The sequence below is a fragment of the Lutjanus erythropterus genome, chromosome 14 (genome assembly GCF_056507025.1).
Source record: "Lutjanus erythropterus isolate fLutEry1 chromosome 14, fLutEry1.hap2, whole genome shotgun sequence".
NCBI classification, from domain to species: Eukaryota; Metazoa; Chordata; class Actinopteri; order Lutjaniformes; family Lutjanidae; genus Lutjanus; species Lutjanus erythropterus.
The window spans coordinates 38,200,028-38,220,696 of record NC_139330.1 but is presented as its reverse complement, the minus strand read 5'-3'; the positions used below and the strand labels follow the sequence as shown (position 1 = coordinate 38,220,696).

The following is a 20,669-nucleotide window of genomic DNA, read 5'->3' as shown; positions in this document are numbered from 1 at the left end:
CGGTACCGGGACCACGGTGTTCCGACCCGCACAGGGAAGTTAGTTTCAGCCGGTTCACACCGGACGCCGAAGCGTGCAAAGCGGCTCGCCCTCAAAAATCGCGCGCTAGCCGCAGCCTTCCAGTTCACACCAGATGCTCATTTCTCTGCGCCGGTTGACAAGGCCTCTGCCCCTCAGCTGTGTATGTGTAGCCTGTGTCGGTGTGTGTGTGTGTGTGTCTGTCGGTGTAGGCTATGTGTACCCTGAACGTATATAGGTCATCTATATACACCTAAGGTGTGTCGGTGTGTGTGTGGGTACCCTTTGTGTATATATGTGTGTCGATGTGTGTGTGTTTTCATCTCTGTCGCGTTCTGTTTAGATAAATAAACACAAATAGGCAACAAACGCACACGGAGAGGGCTATGGTATTTGTCAATCTCTGTGTTTTATTTTGAAAATTGATTTAATTTAGAAAATTGACTGGATTCTCTCGTTGTTTCATGTGTGACTTCCTGCCAAGATTGACGCGATCGCTCGCGGCTCGCGCCCAAAACAGACCATACGCCGAAACGATCGCTGCAGAGCGCGAGCGATCCCGGCGCCACTGATGTGAACTACACCTAAGGATCCACACAGATTTAATTTATTTTGACAATGTAACGAGAGTCGGGGTCCTTATCTCTGTATTTTCTAAAGGATTTCTCCTTTGCCACTGAATTTAAAGCTCAATATAGGAATACAGTTAACAAGAGTGATATTATAACAACCTGGTGTGTTGATTTATGTGTGTTTTTTCACTGTCCTCCATTCAGGCTGAAGCAGATGGTCAACTGTCCACACTTACTCCGCTCTCAGCAATTAAAGGTATTTACCTAATGCTTCATACAATACAATAATCATTCAATATTTGTATTAGTTCCATGGGTTTGGGTAACAGAAATACATTAATGTTACTACAGTGGGATTATGATAAAACCAATTCCATTGTTAAACGGATCAAGTTAATTTATTCCAATTTTGGACTGTTTAAAATAAATCATTGTACATGGCAGTTTGTGACTGTTCATCGCACACTTCGACTTGACTGTTAAAAAATAATTAATTGTACATCTTTATTTATGACTGTTTAAAAAAATAATTCAAAGCACATTTTTGGTTTGTGACTAAAAAATTCATTGTATATTTCAATTTCACTATTTAAAAAATCTTTCATTTCATTTAAAAATAATTTATTGCACATTTTAGTTTGTCAATGTTAAAATGATTCATTGCAGATTTTTAATTTGTGTTTAAAACAATTAATTGTACATTTTAATTTGTGACTATTTAGGAAAAAAATGAAACTTTTTTTTTTAAAATAAGTGCTTAATGCTGAAATTATCATGTCTTTTCAGGTCAACCAGAGCAGTGCTCCCTAATGCAGTGGACATGTAAGTACTGCACATTTTTTGCTGAAAAGAGAGGCTACTTGCTTAAGCATTACCGCTTAAAACATGGATTTCACACTCGGACATCCCCACTCCCATGCCTTCATAAGGAATGCCTCTGCACATTTAAATCTTTTAATGCACTCAAAGTACACCTTTCAACATGGCACACTCAAAAGGATGCAGGCAAAAGTGGAGAAACTGCATTTCACTGTCAGTTGTGCGACTTTGTGGAGCCTTGCACAGAAGCAGACTTCTTTACCCATTTGCGAAGACATCTTAAGCTGAGGCAAATGGTTGCCTGCCCATATCAGGACTGTAACTTTCAGAGTAGTGTTTATTCTACCTTTACTGCACACAAAAGCAAAGAGCATCAGATGCACAACAAGACACCATTAAAACAGGAAATTGTTTCAAAAAATGTAGTTGAAGAACTTCCAAAAAATACGAGTGTTCAGCTAGAGGAGAGTGACCCTGAAGTTGATGATATTGACTGTGAAGTTGCTGAGCAAAATGAAGATGTGGAGGACTTAGAGAATCAGTTGGAACGCAATGTAGCTGCTCTTTTCCTGAAAATGTCATCAATTCTTAACATCTCTGAAACTGCCCTGCAAGAGGTCATAGATCAGATCAACCAAATTTATTTGTTATCACAGCCATTGCTACATTCTTCTACTCGAAAAATTCTACATACGCATTGTGCAAATGTTGATGATGCTTTAGTGAATGAGATAGCTCAAGTGGTCATTGAGAATAATGTATTCCTCAAATTCACTTCTGATGAGGGATCGTTGTCAACTGCTAACAGGCGAAAATCATACATTTCAAGGGAATTCTCTTTGGTTATGCCAGTTGAATTTGTCCTAGAAAACAAGCAGAATGTTGTGTATGTCCCCATACTAAAAATGCTGCAAACATTACTGAGCAATAGAGAAATTCTGGAAAAGACCATGTCACATGAGGCAACTTTGTCAGAGAAATACCAATCTTACAGAGATGGTGCCCGCTTCAAAGACAGTGCTTTCTTGAATGAGGAAGAATTCAGGATCGCTCTCCGACTGTATATTGATGATTTTGAGGTGGCTAACCCCTTGAGAACCTCCAGAAAAAAGCACAAACAAACTGCCATCTACTGGACACTTGGCAATTTACACCCTAAATATCGCTCGTCTCTTCATTCCATTCAGCTTGCTCTGCTTTGCAAGGCCAATGACATCAAAGACCAGGGTTATGCCAAAATTCTTCACCCTCTTATTCAGGACCTTGTTTTTCTTGAGCAACAAGGCATATATGTTGAACAGTTGGGAGCCACTGTTAAGGGCACAGTGTTATTTGTTGCAGCAGACAATCTGGCTGCCCACTCTTTGGGAGGGTTCTTTGAAAGCTTCAGAGTTACCCAAGTTTGTCGATTCTGTATGGCCAAGCGGGAGGAAATGCAGGACAAAGAAGTACGGACAGGCTTATTTCAACAAAGAACAAAAGAAAACCATGACAAACATGTGCAAGAGGTGTCACAGGATCCAAGGCTCAACAATACGGTGTGAAAGGAAGCTGTCCACTTACTGAAAGCTTGCAACATTTTCATGTCGTTGATGGTTACCTTCCAGACATTCTACATGATCTTCTGGAGGGTATTGTTCCAGTAGAGTTGGCTCTGTGCTTAAAGGCACTGATATCGAAGGGAACTATCTCCCTTGAGGCCCTGAATGATGCTATTAAACAGTTCCCATACACATTTGCAGACAGAGCAAATCAACCCCAACTCATTCCAAAGACCTTCTCCTCAAAGTCAACAATTGGAGGAAATGGTCACGAAAATTGGACTCTTCTCCGACTTCTACCATTATAAAATGGTCAACACATTCCAGACGGTGATGAAACCTGGGAGGTTTTAATAACCTTAAAAGATGTGGTGGAATTGGCAATGTCCACAAGCTTTACAGAAGAGTCTTTGTGCTTTCTTGATAGCAAAATCTCTGACAATAGACACTTGTTTCAGAAGGTTTTCCCGGGTGAAAAGCTACGACCAAAGGACCACTACGTTGAGCATTACCCTCAGCTCATTCAAACCTTTGGTCCTCTATCTGATGTGTGGACAATGCGTTTTGAGGGGAAACACAAGTTCTTCAAGAAAGTTGTGCATCACTCTCACAACTTTAAAAACATTCCCCTGACTTTAGCAAACAGACATCAGAAAATGATGGCCTTCCATCTAGCTGCCACAACTTTTTTTAAGCCATCTACTGAAATTCACAAAGTGAAGTCTGTGATGGTTTCCTCATTTCCAGAAAATGTGCAGAACTGGCTCAATCAAAGAAACAACCAGCTGAACACAGTCTTTGTAGCTTCCTCTGTCATCATTGATGGCATCAAGTACAGTTCTGACATGGTCATTTCTGTTGGATCTTGCGCAGGGCTCCCAGAGTTCAGACAAATCTCAAAGATTGTTGTTATAAACACAGATGTAGCATTTGTCTGCAGACTGATGACCTCATGGTATGATGAGCATCTTAGATTGTATGACCTCTGCAGCAGCCATTTGCCCATCTTCTCAGTCACCCAGTTGTCAGATTTGAATGATGTGTTTCCTCTGTCACTTTACAGAGTTCATGGCAAACAGCTTGTTACACTCAAACGGTACATTTGGGAGGAGGTGACATCGAGATGGACCAAAGATTGATGCTCCGAGTTGTCATTGATGAAGATGATATAAGGAAGCTGACCCTAAATGATAGACCGGATTCCATTGAAGAACTAAAAACACAGCTGCGGGATAAGCTGTCACTGCAGTATGACTTCAAACTCCAATATGAAGATCCAGATTTCAGTAATGCGCTATGCAATTTGACTGAAGTAACAGATTTGCCTGCAAGAGCTACGCTGAAAGTAATTCCTCTTGTGACTCTCGAGTTGACCGCCCTGTTTTCACCCACCGAAGAATCAGACTGCAGCACAGTAGACACTGAGATCTTGTCCCCTGCTGAATTGTCACCTTCGCTTAGAAAACAGTGGCCAGAGTTCTTCGACATACCCAATTTCTCAGTGGATGTAGAGTACAGGCTGAGACAGGCAGACCTTTCATTCATGAAAGACCGTCTCCCAATTACTCCATCACAAGACATGAAACATGACATACTTGAGAAGCTCGCCAAAACAATGTACAGTTTCAAGGCGTACCCGAACGATGACGACTTCAGCAGTGTCGCAAAATCACTGATAAGTAAGCACCCCAGTCTCACTGAACCTGGTCCCCAGCCAGGGTGGTATGGCTGGAAAAATAGCATAAAATTCAAGATGGCAAACTATCGTACAAAGCTACGAAAAGCAGGATGTGATGATGTAATGATAAATGGGGGTAAAAGAAGTAAACTTAATCCAGATGGAGAATCATCCAGCAAGAATGTCAAGCGACCAAAAAGAGGTGAAGCCAATTATTTGCTTAATTTACCTGACGGACATGATGAAAGAAGCCTTGAAAATGCCAGGAAGATTGTCATCGAGGAAATGAAGAAAAAAAAACCCAATGCCACTCTAGTCTCGCAAATGATGGACCAAACATTCCCACTGTGCAGAAGGGAGATAGTGACACAGGAGCCTGCTGTGCAGAGCACGGTTGAACGTTGGCCAGCACTTTTCACTGAGAGACAGGTAAGCTACTTGTTCGTTTTGGCCTGCCTTCCCCCATTAAGTTTCCAGCAGATTAAATGTCAGTCAGAACATATCAATGCTGTGAGGTGGAATATTAAAACACATCATCCTCAAAAAATTACTCTTGTACTATATACAAATCAGTAAAATGTTTTCAATGTCAGTATGTGTACTAATGTTATTTGTTTAATAATATAAGTAGTAATGTATTATTCACCATAGTTTCATATGTTAAGCTCTTTAATTTTCTACAGTATTAATTGAATGACAGTCAGTTTAATGTTGCTATCCCTCTCCCTCCTTCCACTCTCCATTTTTTCAGGTCTTTGCTGAGTTTAATCGCGTCGCCAGTAGGAACCTTGAAGGAGACCTTTATGAAGCCCTAGACCAACACACCCCACGCTTCATCGAGCTTTTCAAGTCCAAAAAAGGAACTACAGGACAAAAACTGACAGACTTGATCCAGCACATCAACTGCCTGGTAAGGATTTTGTAATTTACACTCCAGTAATAACGGGTGGTGGCAATGCACCTGAGGCCTGTTTCACATACCATTCACACTGCCTTCCTCTCTGCTGTGTTGCTGCATGCTGCTGTGGAGAGCAAGCGAGACAGATGTACCCTTGGTGACCGTACCAGTGATGTGTACCCATAAATACACTAACTAAATCACTTCAACAATTAAATCATGTTTTTTAAAATCCTTTCACAACACCGATACCAGTTGTTGTGGACTACTCATCTCAACATGTTTTTGTTCAATTTCAACAGGTTTTTATGTGTCTCTCAGTCTGTCATTCTTCGTAACAAGAAATCCAACAGTATGGTAGTTTGCACATTTCAAGTGAGTGCTCAATGAAATGCATGCACAAGGGCATTTTATTTTAAATTTAATTGAAATGTTGAGTTTGTATAAAAACAAAGAAAATGTTTACATGGAAATTGGGATGTGTAAAATTAGGTATTTAAATGTTACCAATTATACTAATAAAACTTAAAGCCCTGTCTCTATTATGAGGCTATGAACTATTAGAGAAAATATAGAAAAGTATATCAACACATACCCCCCACCCCACCCCTCAAAATGCTATGAAGTTCTTAACTTGTATCTATTCTCTCTCTGTATTTTTAGTCGCCAGATGTGACGGCACTTCGCTCTGTTGTCCTCAGAGGCCCTCCTATTGTGCTTGGTGATGACTCCAGTGAGGTCTACAAGACTTGCTTTGTAAGTAACATATTGAAAGAAGAAAGAAACATATTGATCTCAAGTTACTGACAAATCATATTTGATACGTTTGATAGTGTTGTCAAATATTTAAAATTACTGCTGTCAAAATTATCGCGTTAGCGGGCGATAATTAATTTTTAGAATTAGTGCCGTTAAAAATTTTCACGAATTTGACGCATGCGCAGAATGACCCGCCTCATACATCCCATAATACCACTCAGAAGTGCAGTGACGCGCAGTGAGCAGAGCGGATGCATGCGTGCGGTGAATGTAAACATGGAGGAAGAGCAGGTTGGCCCTCTGGATGGGGAATTTCAGTTTAAAAAGAATACAGATGGAACAATAAATAAGCAGATAGTACGACAATGTAAACAGGTTTGTCTGTTTAGGCAACTGACTCAGTGCAAAGAAACACAAGTATATGAGGAGGGAGATGAGCTGCAGCTTCACCTGAAACCAGGTAAAAATAAAAATAAGACTGACCCACAGCAGAGAGAGGGAGAGGGAGAGAGATAAAAAAAAACTTTTTATGATCATGAATCATAATATTAATGTACACTTATGTGGTGCGCGATTTTTTTTTTTTTTACTCCAAGTCTGATTTGTGTACTTTTAAATACTTAATTGCTGCATTATTGTAAGTCATGATGAAGAGGACAGACTCTGTCTTGTCAGTGTGCAGTTTAACCTTTTCCTAAAATACTGCTGGTTCTGTGGTGTTACATTTTAAATCTGAAGCCTGCAGTGCACCATAGAAGCTACAGTTGACTTTTCTGTTGAAGTTCTCAGTGCGTTTTGGCCTTAATGTTAAATTGAGCAGGTCAATATGTTCATCTGTACCTGATGGACTGATGGGTTTGTAATATTATTATATGAGCAGACTTTTATGCCAAATGCAGTGCCATTGAGGGGTTGCATGATTAAAGTGTGCGATATCTTGTGTGCAGACAAAAAGCAAGCATTTTCAAATGTAACCCCCACCTGGATATGTGAGTTGAAATATTCTGAGCTGAAATATTCTCGTTTTCCTTTGTTATTGTTGAAGAAAAAAAAAATATTTTAAATCTTATTTATTTTATTGAGGAAAAAGTTGTTGCAGTCTGGCTGTTCAAATTCATATTTCTGAATTAAACATAATCAGTTTTAGACAGTTTAATAAATGTTAATCTTGTTTGGCCCGCGACTTAGACTGTGTTTTAAACTTTGGCCCCTTCTGTGATTGAGTTTGACACCCCTGGGCTAGAGGATGAGTAGAGAAGAGGGCCACATTCAAATGTACACACACACACACACACACACACACACACACACACACACACACACACACACACACACACACAGAGAGAGAGACACAGCAGAAGAAACATTTGATTTATATGGTGAAGCTCAAAGCAGGTAGATTTAGCCTGATGTTCTGGTTTTGAATTTTTAATTAGAAAAAAAAAAGAGTGGCCCTGTTGTGCTAGTTTGAAGAGGGGGAAAATACTGTCCTGTTACTGAAAGAAAGAAAGAAAAAGTCTTGTTGATTTTGAAGAGAAAAAAAGAATACTGTCTAAGAAATAAATAATGTTCTTGAACAATATTAATGCCATTCAGTGTGGATTTATGGTTGTAATGAACAAATACAGTATGTTGCTGTACAGTATATATCCGCCTTGTGTCATTTCTTTCCATTCTAACAATAATTTACAGAAAAATATGACATATTTTGGGGATAATTTGAATTGTGATTAATTACTATTAATTAATTTTTAAACTGTAATTAACTCGATTAAAATTTTTAATCGTTTGACAGCCCTATTTAAAATACACTTATTTTCAGTTGATCAGAATCAGGTGGATTCTAATCTCACTCATAAATGATCAGAATCCCTAAATTAGTACATAATGTAATTAAATTAAGGATGTGAATTCCCCAATCTCACACTTCCAGTCTACAGAATTTCCCAAAAGAAGACCAGATTCAAAAGGTAGTTGTGTGTGCTTCTTTTGCAGGATACAGCGAAGGAAGAAGCACTTGCCTCAGTGACAGTTGGGGTGCTGACCGTGGTCAACGAAGATGCTCAGCAGCAGGGTCTAAATGCAGTGCACCTCCAGCCCATTTCCACTGCCATCATACTTGAGGGAAGTACTGTCATGGACAATGTTAGAGACTTTCCCCAGGCAGTCTGCCTCATGTTTGGACTTATGTATGCTCTTCACTTAGATTACCCAAAATGCATGGCGAACACACTCAAGATTCATTCAAGCAGTCATGCTTGGATTGGGAAGCAAAACACTCCCTCCAAAACTGCTTAGTTTGAAAAACAAACTACTGGGGTAGGCAAGTTGATACAGTGCAAAAACTTTTTCCCCTCTTCAAAATAGAGTCCCAGATGTCCCAGCATTACCTGTATAAAAGAAAATTGACTTAAATTTACCCAAACCCATTTGGTGTGAGCAACTTAACAAAAAGATTATATTTCATTCTCAATAGGAGACACGGAAATATCAGCAATATTAGTATGTCCACACTGCACAGGCATCTCGCTTCACTTACAGCTCCTGCAAGATAATAATCCCAATAATTTAAAATGCACCAATATTATTGTTTTAGTAATATCAATAGTTTCCTGTGTCTCATACCAAGAAAGAATTGTAACCTTTTTTTAAATAAATGTATGTGCTTTTGTACAAGTAATGCCAACACATCCAGGACTCTTATTTTGAAGAGAGGAAGAACAGGAAATATTTGTTGTTAATGTGCATTCGTCATGTTTCAGGTTGTTACTTTGGTCTTCAAAAAGTATAGGCACCCAAGATAACCCTAAGCTACAGAACTAAAAATGATTAGTTCAGAAAGATTCTCTGAAAGGGTTTAGTTCTTAATAAGAATATTCTCTCTTGCAATTATTTCAGGAACATAATTTTTTTATATGTTGTGCATTTTTGTTGAGAGGCTATTTCTTTGATATTTTTCTTGTCTAAAACTGGAACATATTCCCAGGTAGTTCGATTGTTTGAGCTAATGTTTATTCAAAAAATGTAGTGGAGACTCAAAACTGACTTGTTCGGCTGAGAAGTTGTCGTTTTCGATTATACTGCCTCGTATGTTGACATCTGTTGGCTGTTGCAGCAAGGCACACCTGGATTGAATAGTTTGATGAATAAAAATTCATAAAAGAATGTTAAGTAGGTTTGTAATCAAACTATTGATTGTTCACTTTTATACTGAGCATTAACAAAACACTCTTCAGCCTGTCAAGAGCCAATGTCTTCTGTTAAATGCATTGTTGAGCATTTTAAAATAAATTTTAATTCCACTGAGTTAATCCATTAAGTGTTCTCCCTTCATTGTGTGTGTTTTTTTTTTAATGAAATTAACATGTGCTGTTGTAATTCTTTTAGGTCAAGAAACTTTTAGCACAGAGCCAGGGATACCTTTATGAACCTGAATAAACAGATGCCGAACTTCATCAGACGGAGTTGGAACGGGCAGAGAGAGAGGAAGGACAGAGAAGTGGTCCAAGCTGAAGTTGGACCCACAGCTGTAGCCATGAGAGACAGTTGTGGGTCCAACTTCAGCTTGGATCACCTCTCTCTCTCTCTCTCTCTCTCTCTCCCTCTCTCTCAGAGAAAATAGTGCCAAGTGATTGTGAGGTCAGACTTTTTCATGGACAATGGTTTTGTGATGCCAATGTTTCACTCTTGAACGCATATTGTTTTGAGAAGCTAAACGCTTTATTTTTATGACCTCAGCCAACTAGCTGAACTAGCCTCGTCAACACCAAAACCAGGCCCATGTGTTTACTTTTTACACTAATCCTTCCCTCGCTCCTTGAGTTGAACCTGAGTACAGTGGCCAAGTGTGGCTCTCACAAAGTTAGATTACATTAAGTTGACCTGAATATGATGGATGAGCAACACTAAAGCGAATTAAGCTATCACTTGAGTACTGGAAGCTCACAATAAATAAGTTACTGTAATCTAATTCATTCAAGTTAATTTGAGTACTCCATACTAAAAATAAACAAGTTACTATAATCCAATTTGAGTACTGCAAACTCAAAATAAGCAAGTTACTATAATCCAATTACTTAGAATAATTTGAGTACTGCAAACTCAAAATAAGCAAGTTACTATAATCCAATTATTTAGGATAATTTGAGTACTGCAAACTCAAAATAAGCAAGTTACTATAATCCAGTTATTTAGAATAATTTGAGAACTGCAAACTCTAAATAAACAAGTTACTATAATCCACTTATTTAGGTTAATTTAAGTACTGCACAGTCATAATAATTAAGTAAATCCAATGTAATTTATCTAAGTCAACATAAATTACTTTTTGTGAGGCAGCAAGTTTGCATATTTCTTTTAAGTAAAGTTTTGTTTAAGTAAGGAAATTTCTCTCTCTTTCTTTAATCGGATGCGTTAATATTATTAAGATGCTAGTACTCCCCAAATTTATTTCTCTCTTTCAACATGTCCCGATTTTTCTTACATCTTCGTTCTTTAAAATATGCCCTTCATTTGGGCTAACGAAGGTGGCCAGGGCTTTCTTGTCTTCCAACATTATTACTGGGCCTGCAATGCCAGATCATGGGTTTTCTCATCATTCTGCTGCTAGACAGGAGAGCAGTACCTGTCTCAGATGGCCTGAGATTGAGTCTTGTAATGCAGTCTTACTCACTGGAGCCTCTTTAATGGCCTTTTTATTTCCGAAGCCAAATCCAATTATCAAATGGCTAAAGGATTACTTTATTTTGCGTAACTCATTTAAGATCCTAAAACAAATCAAAGGTGTGCTGAGCCTCCCAGATTTGTCCATCTATGCTTCTATATGTCAGAACCCCTTTTAAGCCAGGCCAGATGGATGTTGTTTTTTCACACTGGTCAGATAAGGGACTGTCCACTATTAAGGATCTCTATATTAACAACTATCTTGCTTCTTTTGCGTAACTTCAGGTGAAATTTAATCTGCCTCCTGGTCACTTCTTTCGCTATTTGCAAATTAGAAATTTTGTCAGACAGTCACTCCCTCACTTTGATATGATCCCCAAATAACACATTTTTTATGAGCTTACAACTAAAACCCCTACCTCCAAACATTTAATTTCACAATTTGTAGGTCTTTTCTCATCGGCAACCTCCTCTCTCCACATTAAAGAGGCATGGATTAAGGACACTGTTGTAGACATTTCAAACAAGTTATGGGCAAAAGGGCTGGGCAGGATTAAAGCATGTTCTATCAATGTTAGACTTCAACTCATTCAGTTTAAAGTCATTCATTCTGTCTCTTCTACTTGTGATAAGTGTAAGTCAGGTGATGGTACTCTAGGCCATCTTTTCTGGTCTTGTCCAAAACTCACATCTTTCTGGTATGACTATATAGTAGACAAGATGAGGTTTTGCTCTTGAGGAGAGGAATATTATATTAGGAAGTGTTGAGTATAGAGAAAAAGATGCTTTTTTTTTTTATTAATCTAATATTACTACTGTGTAAATTCCATATTCATGAATGTAAACTTACAAACCTGTCTTGTTTTTATTTCTGCCAGCAAAAAATAAAAACTGCTCTCTTTACCCATTTTTCTTTTTTGGTTTAAACCACAAAAAAAAAAAAAAAAAAAAAGCACTCACTTAAAGGCATACTCCCTCTTGTGGCATGGTTTGGCAACAACTCAGGGTTTCATGTGTGTAATGTCTGAGTATACCTATGCATTACTGGTAGAAAATTAATTATTGATTTTTCAGGGAGTAAAGCAATACGTTTTTGAGTTAACGGGATATTACAACCTTAAAACATTAATTCTGTATTTGCTTTTGACTAAAATCCAATGAATACTATGTCCTACTGGCTTTATTTTTTAATATACGGTTACTTTCACGTTTTGCATAAATGATTTGCAGCAGCATTTCTCATCTTTCTTATAAAACCCAAACTTATTCTACACTTGAGTCTTATGAAAGTTTGGTGATGCAACGCGGTACAATGTCAATTCTGTCACTGTTTTCAGCACCGTCTGTTATGAGCAAATGAAGAGGAGACACAGGAGAGGGAGGAGGGAGGGCTTGTTTTTGTGAGTGAAAAAGCACAGAGCCACAAGTCTGACCCACAGAGACGTCATGTCACTGTGAGAACAGGTAACACAGAGCATCAGTTCCTCCTTAATTTTAATTTAGCAATTATTTATTTAAGTATCTGTCAAACCCATTTTGAGGTCCTGACCCAAGGTTGGGAACCACTGCTGTAAGGAGTACATACCAAATTCTGAAACTGAAAAGAAAAGATCTGAAACTGAAACAGAAAGATCCGAAAGTGAAAAAAAGATTTGAAACTATAAAAAATAAGATTCGAATCTGAAAAGATAAAATTTGTAACTGAAAGAAATAGGATCTCAAATATCTAAATATATGAAAGTGAAAAATAAAAATAATTTATTCAAAATAATTACCAGAGTGAATCATAATTATATTTAACCTGAAAAAAACTTTTTGAACACTTATTTTGAATACACTGATGTATTTTTCAAAATTCAAGATCAAAACAGTTTCAAATTTTATTTTTCAAGTTCAAAACATTTGGCCCCAATATAGCTCCATAGGTTTAAAGCTAAAACCCAAAAAGGGCACACTTTGAAGCATATATTCCCTCCTGTAGTATTGAGGAGCAACATTCTTCTCTTCATAAGCTCGATTCTCCTGGCTCTTATTTTGATAGAACTAATTTAACTTCCAGGTCAGATGTTTGCCTTTCAACGGTTTTCAAGTCAACAAGTAAGAAATAAGATAACACCAGTATGATTTACAATAATTATTTGGATTTGTTTTTGTTTTTATTTCTGCCAGTAAAAATAGAAAATTAGCTCCCTTTACCAATTTTTCTTTGTTGGCTTAAAAGCACTAACTTGAGGGTATACTACCTCTTGTGGCAGAAATAGGCAACAATTTGGGGTTTCATCTGTACATTGTGTGAGCATACCTATGAATTACTGGTTAAAAATTACATATTTATTTTTCAAGGAGGAATCTGGTATCCAATGACTGTTCAGTTATCTCTGTGCAAGCAGCTACAGTCTGAGAGGCTACACTTGACATTTAGGCTAAAAACATGGTGTAAATGGCGTCTTTTTGGGTCAAATTTTAATGTCGCGACTTACGGACACTTGGATTACACCACATGAGCAGTATGAGACATTTTGTGGGGGGTTTTGTGTGTATTCTTTTAACATTTTAAAATTGGTCACTTCAATTGTACTGGATTTGGCTGCAACACTGTTTTCCACAGAAACCCCGGGAGTGTTTTGTGAACTGGAGATCTTCACTCAGTGAATTTTCATTTTTGGGGGAACTACTGCTTTAGGACATTACAACCTTCAAATATTAATTTTGTATTTGCCTTTAACCAATATCCAATGAATATTTATTATATTTATATATATATATATATATATATAAATATATTTTTTTTTCATAAAGTTACTTTAACTTCTGTGTCAAGTCTTCCCGTCAGTCATATCACAATGGAAAACAATACATGTATGTTTTAGCAAACAGGACATTGCAACCTTCAAACATTAATTCTGTGTTTGCCTTCAACTACAGTGAAATTACATTAAATAAACAAGATATCAATATATATAATATATATATCGCTTGTGTCAGTTAGGCAAAGCATCACTAAAGGCACAAATATTATAAGTTAAAGGCAAGATATTAGTTAAAAGCAAATACAGAAATAGTATTTGAAGGTTGTGTTGTCCCATTTACTCAGGGACTTATTGTTTTATGTTCAGATGTAACAGAGATAGCTAAACAGTCACTGGGCACCAGTTTCCTCTCTGAAAAATAAATGTGTAATTTTTAGCCAGCAATTCATAGGTATACTCACACATTGTACAGATGAAACCCTGAGTTATTGCCTGTTTTTGCCACAAGAGGGAGTATACCCTCAAGTTAGTGCTTTGAACCAGAAAACAAAAATGGGTAAAGAGAGCTAATTTTCTTTTTTTTTTTTGCCAGCAGACATAAAAACAAGAGTAAAAATCTAAATAATGATACTAAAAAAAGGGATCAGTTTCAGTGTAATTTTATTTCTTACTTGTTGACTTGAAAACAGCAGAAAGGCAGACAGTTGACCCGGAAGTTAAATAAGCTCTATCAAAATAAGAGCCAGGAGAATTGAACTCAGGCATAGCATATATGAAGACATGAGTTGCTGAGTTTCTTCAGTTTTCAGGACACATTATAAGAGACAAAATACTATTTTTTGAACTATGAAGGTAAACACAGAGTTAATGTTTGGAGATTACAAACACATGTATTAAAGATATTTACATTATATCGAAACAAAATACTCGCTTATGCTGGTTTATAATGGTTTATGCGTGTTGGACTAGTAGTAAGAATTTTCATATAAATTATTTCAGATTCAGATTCAGATTTAATTAGAATGTAATCTTTCAAGTAATTTAGATGTAAAAATGACCTTTTTTCAATTTTGGTTTAAAATATAGAAAGGGCACACTTAAGGGTATATTTCATAAACGTGTCATAAACGGACAACAACTCTTTGTCTTCGTATGTGCTTAATTTATGTGCTATGAGTTATATTTTCCTGGCTCAGACAAATAGACAGTATATAGAATGTTGCATATATATAAGTTCTTGCTGCTCACACAAATTAAACAGGATTTTGAGCGGTGCTCCCTACTAAATCTTTCTGTAGCTGCCAGAATCAATGCAATTAAAATGAATGTTTTCCCGCACTTTTTATACTTATTCCAATGTATTCCGATATTTCTTCCTCTTTCATTTTTCCATAAAGTGGACAGTCTTATTCTCGGTTTTGTTTGGAATAAGAAGTCTCCAAGGTTACGTCGACAAGTTTTACAGAGGCCCAAAGCTCAGGGCGGAATGGTGTTACCAAACTTTCTGTACTATTATTAGGCAACAAACATAAGAAATTTGAACTATTGGGTCAAATATGGGGATATTGAGGGCCCTCCGTCATGGTTGATTTTGGAGTCAAATTCTTTTCACCCGGTATCATTGAAACCCTTCCTGTACTCACCCTTGTATTCTTCTATTTCTTGTTATACTGACTGTTATACTATGATGGTGTCCTCCAGTATTAAAATATGGATTCAATTTAGACATCATCTTGGCCTGCAAACACTTTATACTGGGGCTCCACTACAAATATATATATTATACATACATACATACATCCATACATCCATCTTCCAAACATGCAACAGAGCTGTGATAAGGGGATGAAACAACAATACATTCCTCCATGACTGTTAGACAGAAGGCTGTACTCAGTACCTTGCTCACACCGAGAGAGGTATCAGGAGCACACACACAAGCATGCATAGAGCTCTGCCTCTTCACCTTCTTCTTCCCTCAAACTCTGATTATGCCATTTTCTTTGTAGTTTTACATGAAATATTGTTGTCATGTATGAATGCAAGATACAAGAAAGGATTGCTGCAGAAACATGCCAATTTAAGTTTGTCCCACAACCATTACTTAGCACTTGAATGAATAAGATAGCCCAACTAGAGAACATTACATGTCCTGTTCAAGAAAATGGCACTAACACTGAAATGTTCTGTAGTGATGGTGTAAATAGTCTCATGCTTGCACGGTTGTTTTTCTTTCCATTTAGACAGTTCCACTTGTTTCAAAGTTTAAAACTAGGGTTGCAACTAACGCTTATTTCCACTGTTGATTAATGCTGATTATATCTTCTCAATTAATCAAGTAGTTGTTTTGTCTGTGAAATGCCAGAAAATGGTGAAAAAAAAAGGGTTTTGTTTAGTGTCTCCCGAAGTGCACAATTATGGTGTCAAATGTTTTATTTTGTCCACAACCCAAAGATATTTAGTAAACTGTAATAAAGGGTTAAAGAAACCACAACAACAACTCTCACATTTGAGAAAGTGCATCAGAGAATTTTGACTTTTTTTCTCTTAAAAAATTACTCAAAGCAATTAACAGATTATCAAAATAGTTGGCAGTTTGTTGGCAATATCAAGATTCTCTTGGACTGAACTAATATATTATCTTTCCTCATGTCGTTGTGATGGCCCACTAGCAGATGTAGACATAAAATATTTTTATATTGTGGTGGATTTATTGGACCATGATGCTGTATTCGCTGTGTAAAGATTTATTTCATCACAACTTACAATTTACAATTTAATTTAGCAGACATTTTTATCTAAAGTCACGTACATCTGAGAGCTGATACAACACACAAGCAAGGATCTAGTCATGAGAGAACAACACGAATAAGTCCCATGAAGCAAAGTTCAAGTCTGACTGAGAGACTCTGACAATCGTTCCACCAGAATGGAAGAGTCTAGCAAGTGACCTTGAACTCTGTTGTGGTGGTCGAATCTGGTGTCTTTCATTTTAGATTATTAGAACATGATGTTGGTCTAAAACGTGGAAGAAAATACAATTGTATTTACCAGAAAATGTAAGTGGTTGTAAGTCACCATTTACGTTTCACTTTCAAAGAAACTGCCCATAAAAATTGTACAGATTTGATATTTGATTAGAACTTTAAAGCGGTGAAGAAATTTTCAGCAAATGCTGCTCTAGATGTGCTTTTATTTTACAGAAATGTCTACTTAAGGATTAACAGAAGTGTCCATGAACGGCCCAGGGGATATACTGTAAATCTACAGAATTTTCCATTTTAGGGTTGAAAGAAATGTCCACAAACCTAACAGAATATGTACTGATAATTTTTTGCCAGGACATCATTCATTACTCTACAGATTGTTTTCTTACAGTGTAGCTGAGTTAACTAGAATAAATTAAAAATAAGTTAAAAAATAAATCTGTAATTTTTACCCAGTAAATACATAAATAACCTGAGGCACAGCACATCTTAAGACAGAAGTTGTTGTCCCTTTATGCCACAAGAGGGAGTATATGTTTAATGAGCTCAAGGAATTACATACATCACACACCTTATGCTGTGGTGCTATAAAAGAAAGGCTGGGCAGAAATGTATAAAAACACTGCAAACTCTGGCTTTTTTGCAGAATACCAACCATGAAAAGAAAAAAAAAATAAGAATTCTTTATTCAAGGGTCAGACAGATACAGCTACCATTTCCTGCCACCTACAAAGTTTTAGAGGAATTGATTTTTTTTTTTTCATTCGTATAGATATTCTGGGGCAGTGGTTCGCAAACAGGGGTCTGTGGCACAAGTGGAGTGGTGAAAAGTTTTTAGACTCATTAATTTAAAAAAAATATGTAAATAAATATCTAGCCTATAGTTTTATTCATAATTCAACAAATGATATATGTTTAATCTTAGCAGTGCCTTTAGCTATAATGAAATGAAACAGAATAAGCAATGCCTGAACATATCAGAAAATAGAGATAACACAATTAAAGTGACAATAAAGTCATTTCTGGTTTTGGTTTAACTTCTATTTCAATTGCTGATTTGAGGACATGGACCAAAAAGCAAGTGGATTTTTCATTGTTATTATTTTTTGTTTGGTTGGTTGGTTGTTTGTTTGACATATCGATATATAATGATATATTGTATATTTGTTTATCCTAATTATCAAAGTTAAATACAGTTTGGGAGGGATGATACATAGACCCCTCTTCAAGATCAAGATCTGGTTGCTCACCTGGTAGAACACATGCCTTATTTGCAAAGGCGGACTCCTTGCTGCAGAGGGTTTCATTCCAGCCCTTGGACATGTGCTGCATGTCATCTGTTCTCTCTCTGCCACCTGTCCTATGACATTCTTCAGTCTGCCCTGCATGTCATCTGTTCTCTCTCTGCCACCTTTCCTATCACATTCTTCAGTCTGCCCTGTTATTAAAGCCAAAAAAATCAAGCTGTAATGTTATTCAATACATAAGACATGATTTTTAATGTCTGTAATGTGGAAACTAGCTTCTAACCCCTGAGTGGAAAATGAAGTGCTTTATACCAGCTTATCTCACTGTTAGGAGATATATTTTAAATTTTGCATGTCCAGAATAGATTTGAAAAGAATCTCAAGTCAATCTATGTTCGGATTCCTCATTAGCTCAACTGTAATTACACATGTTACATATGCAAACACTGCATCCTTACTGCAGCGGCCCTGGTTTGATTCCAGTCAGAGTAGGGAGGAGGCTTAACTGTTTCTTAAGCAGAGGAGAACATGACAAAGAACTGATGAGTGACAGTGAGTTAGTAAAACGCTATGGATTGGACTGTGCGGGGATAACATTTGTGGTCGATCTCATGAGAGACATGCTCATGTAACAATAATAATGATCAACTTTTTTTTTTATGTACCACTTTTTTAATGTTACCAAGTACTTTACAAGATAAAATAAAACTAGACAAGGCTGATAAATCTTCCTTAACAACAATAACAATAACACTATGATGCCAGAAATTAAAGTGATCATAACAGGGAGACTTTGGTCTGTTACAACTTTCCATCAGCAGAGTGATCACACAATTACAGTGCTTTCACAGTCTTACATGGTGATACAGTTGATTTCATTTCCACTGGATGCCCACATCTGCCAGGCTCACAAAATGGCATTCATGGACACAGGAAGTACAATTAGGCTTACAAAGTATTCAGTTCTTAAAGGATAACTTCAGTATTTTTCAGCCTGGGTCTAATTTCCCCATGTGTATGTGTGTGTATGATTGATGGGGACAACTCATTTTGAAATTGGTCCAGTATTGAGGGATGCAGATGCAGCCAGCAGTCACGAAACAAGTTACAACAGTATATATGGGGGTAAATGCCTCCTGTAAAAGTTCATGCATTGAAAGTGCTTTTTTTCCACCACAGACCAGCTCAGATCACCAGTGTAAACTCTGTTAACAGCATGCAAAGCACATCTCTTAACCTTCACTTGCTCCAGGCTGTGTGTGACAAAATCTCATGGGATCTTAGTGTGTTGCCAGAAGAAAACAAAGGAACCATGACTGAGAGCCGGTCAGAGTGGAGTTGGTTGTCCCTGAGTGCAGTTGAGAGTTTCACTATATCGATTAAAAAAAAAAAAAAAAAAAAAAAAAAAAGATGCTGAAGTTGTGGCTAATTGTGCTACAAATTGATGCTAACATTCCTGTCCAGACACTGCATCTTGCAGACCATCGGGTCTGCAGTGCCCCAAGATCACTACTGCCAGCCCAAGAAGAGAATACATCCGATTTTAACTCATATGCTACAAGTGTTTAAAGCGGCAGAAAAATTCCTCAAAGCTAAAAGTGTTTGGTGTAAATCATCCCCACTATGGAATAATGGTGACCTTTTATCTAGGGGGATGTTGAGAATTTATTTTGAGGGAACATATTATTTGTAAGGATTAATAAGTTAAAATATAAGTTACTGTTAATATTCATAAGCAGTTAGAATGTAGTTTAATAAGGGACTGCATTTTTTCAGTTCATTTGATTTAGACTTAGATGTAATGGACTTCAGTACCCAGGATGCTCTAGGAAAAAGTGTGGACGCGACACGCTAAATGTATGTTTCCTTTTTTTTTATTCACTAAAGAACGTCTAATTTGAATCAAGAGTCTCGCTTCGTCATTTTTTAGTAATAAGTTGAATCTGCAACATTTTTTGGTGAAACCCGGGAAGCAGGAGACTATGGCTGACGAAGATAGAGACCACGAGGAGCAACTGGACAGTGGGGAACACCGTACTGAAAGGTTAAAAAGAAAGCGTTGGACAATACGGAGTTCCACCACGAGACTGCTGAATCAGATTGATGTTGAATTATCAAAGGAAGACCTGGAAGAGCCGTGTTGTCAGCAAAGGAGGACAGCTTGCATGAGTTTGACCGCGTAGTGGAGGAAAACACTTCGCTGGAAGACGTGGAGGCAGAGGTCGAACTCGGGGAGGAATACAGAGACCGCATCATCGGCATGAAGACGCGGGCTCACCGAGTGATCAGAGCACATGAGACTGTGAGCAATGACAACCCCCGGCCCGCTCGGCTAAGTGATGCTAGCACAAACGCCGCCGGCTCACAGCACAGCAACCCGACTGTGAGACTGCTGAAACTGATGATCAAGAAATTCAATGGAGATGTAAGTTTATGGCAGGAGTTTTGGAACCAGTTTGAGACTGCTATTCATAGCAATGATGCCCTTTGCAAAAGAGAGAAGTTTACCTACCTGAAAACCTACCTCACTGGAACAGCTGCAAGGGCAGTAGCAGGATTCACACTGACAGACAGTAACTATGATGCTGCAGTTGATATACTCCAAAGCAGATTTGGAAGGAAGGATCTCATTGTAAACGCACACATGTCAAAGCTACTGAATCTCACTCCTGTGAAGAAAGCATCTGATGTCAGTGCATTGAGGCAGTTATATGATGACTGTGAAATTCAGATCAGAA

General features: G+C 37.5%; 1 long non-coding RNA gene across 1 annotated transcript; it reads left to right on the top strand.

Moving 5' to 3' along the window:
- The first annotated feature begins 793 nt into the window (after positions 1-793).
- Positions 794-8,856, top strand: LOC146315952 (uncharacterized). The gene is made up of 3 exons (XR_014771825.1): positions 794-846; positions 6,228-6,282; positions 8,281-8,856. It is a non-coding gene; the product is annotated as an uncharacterized LOC146315952 (long non-coding RNA).
- Positions 8,857-20,669: the final 11,813 nt, after the last annotated feature.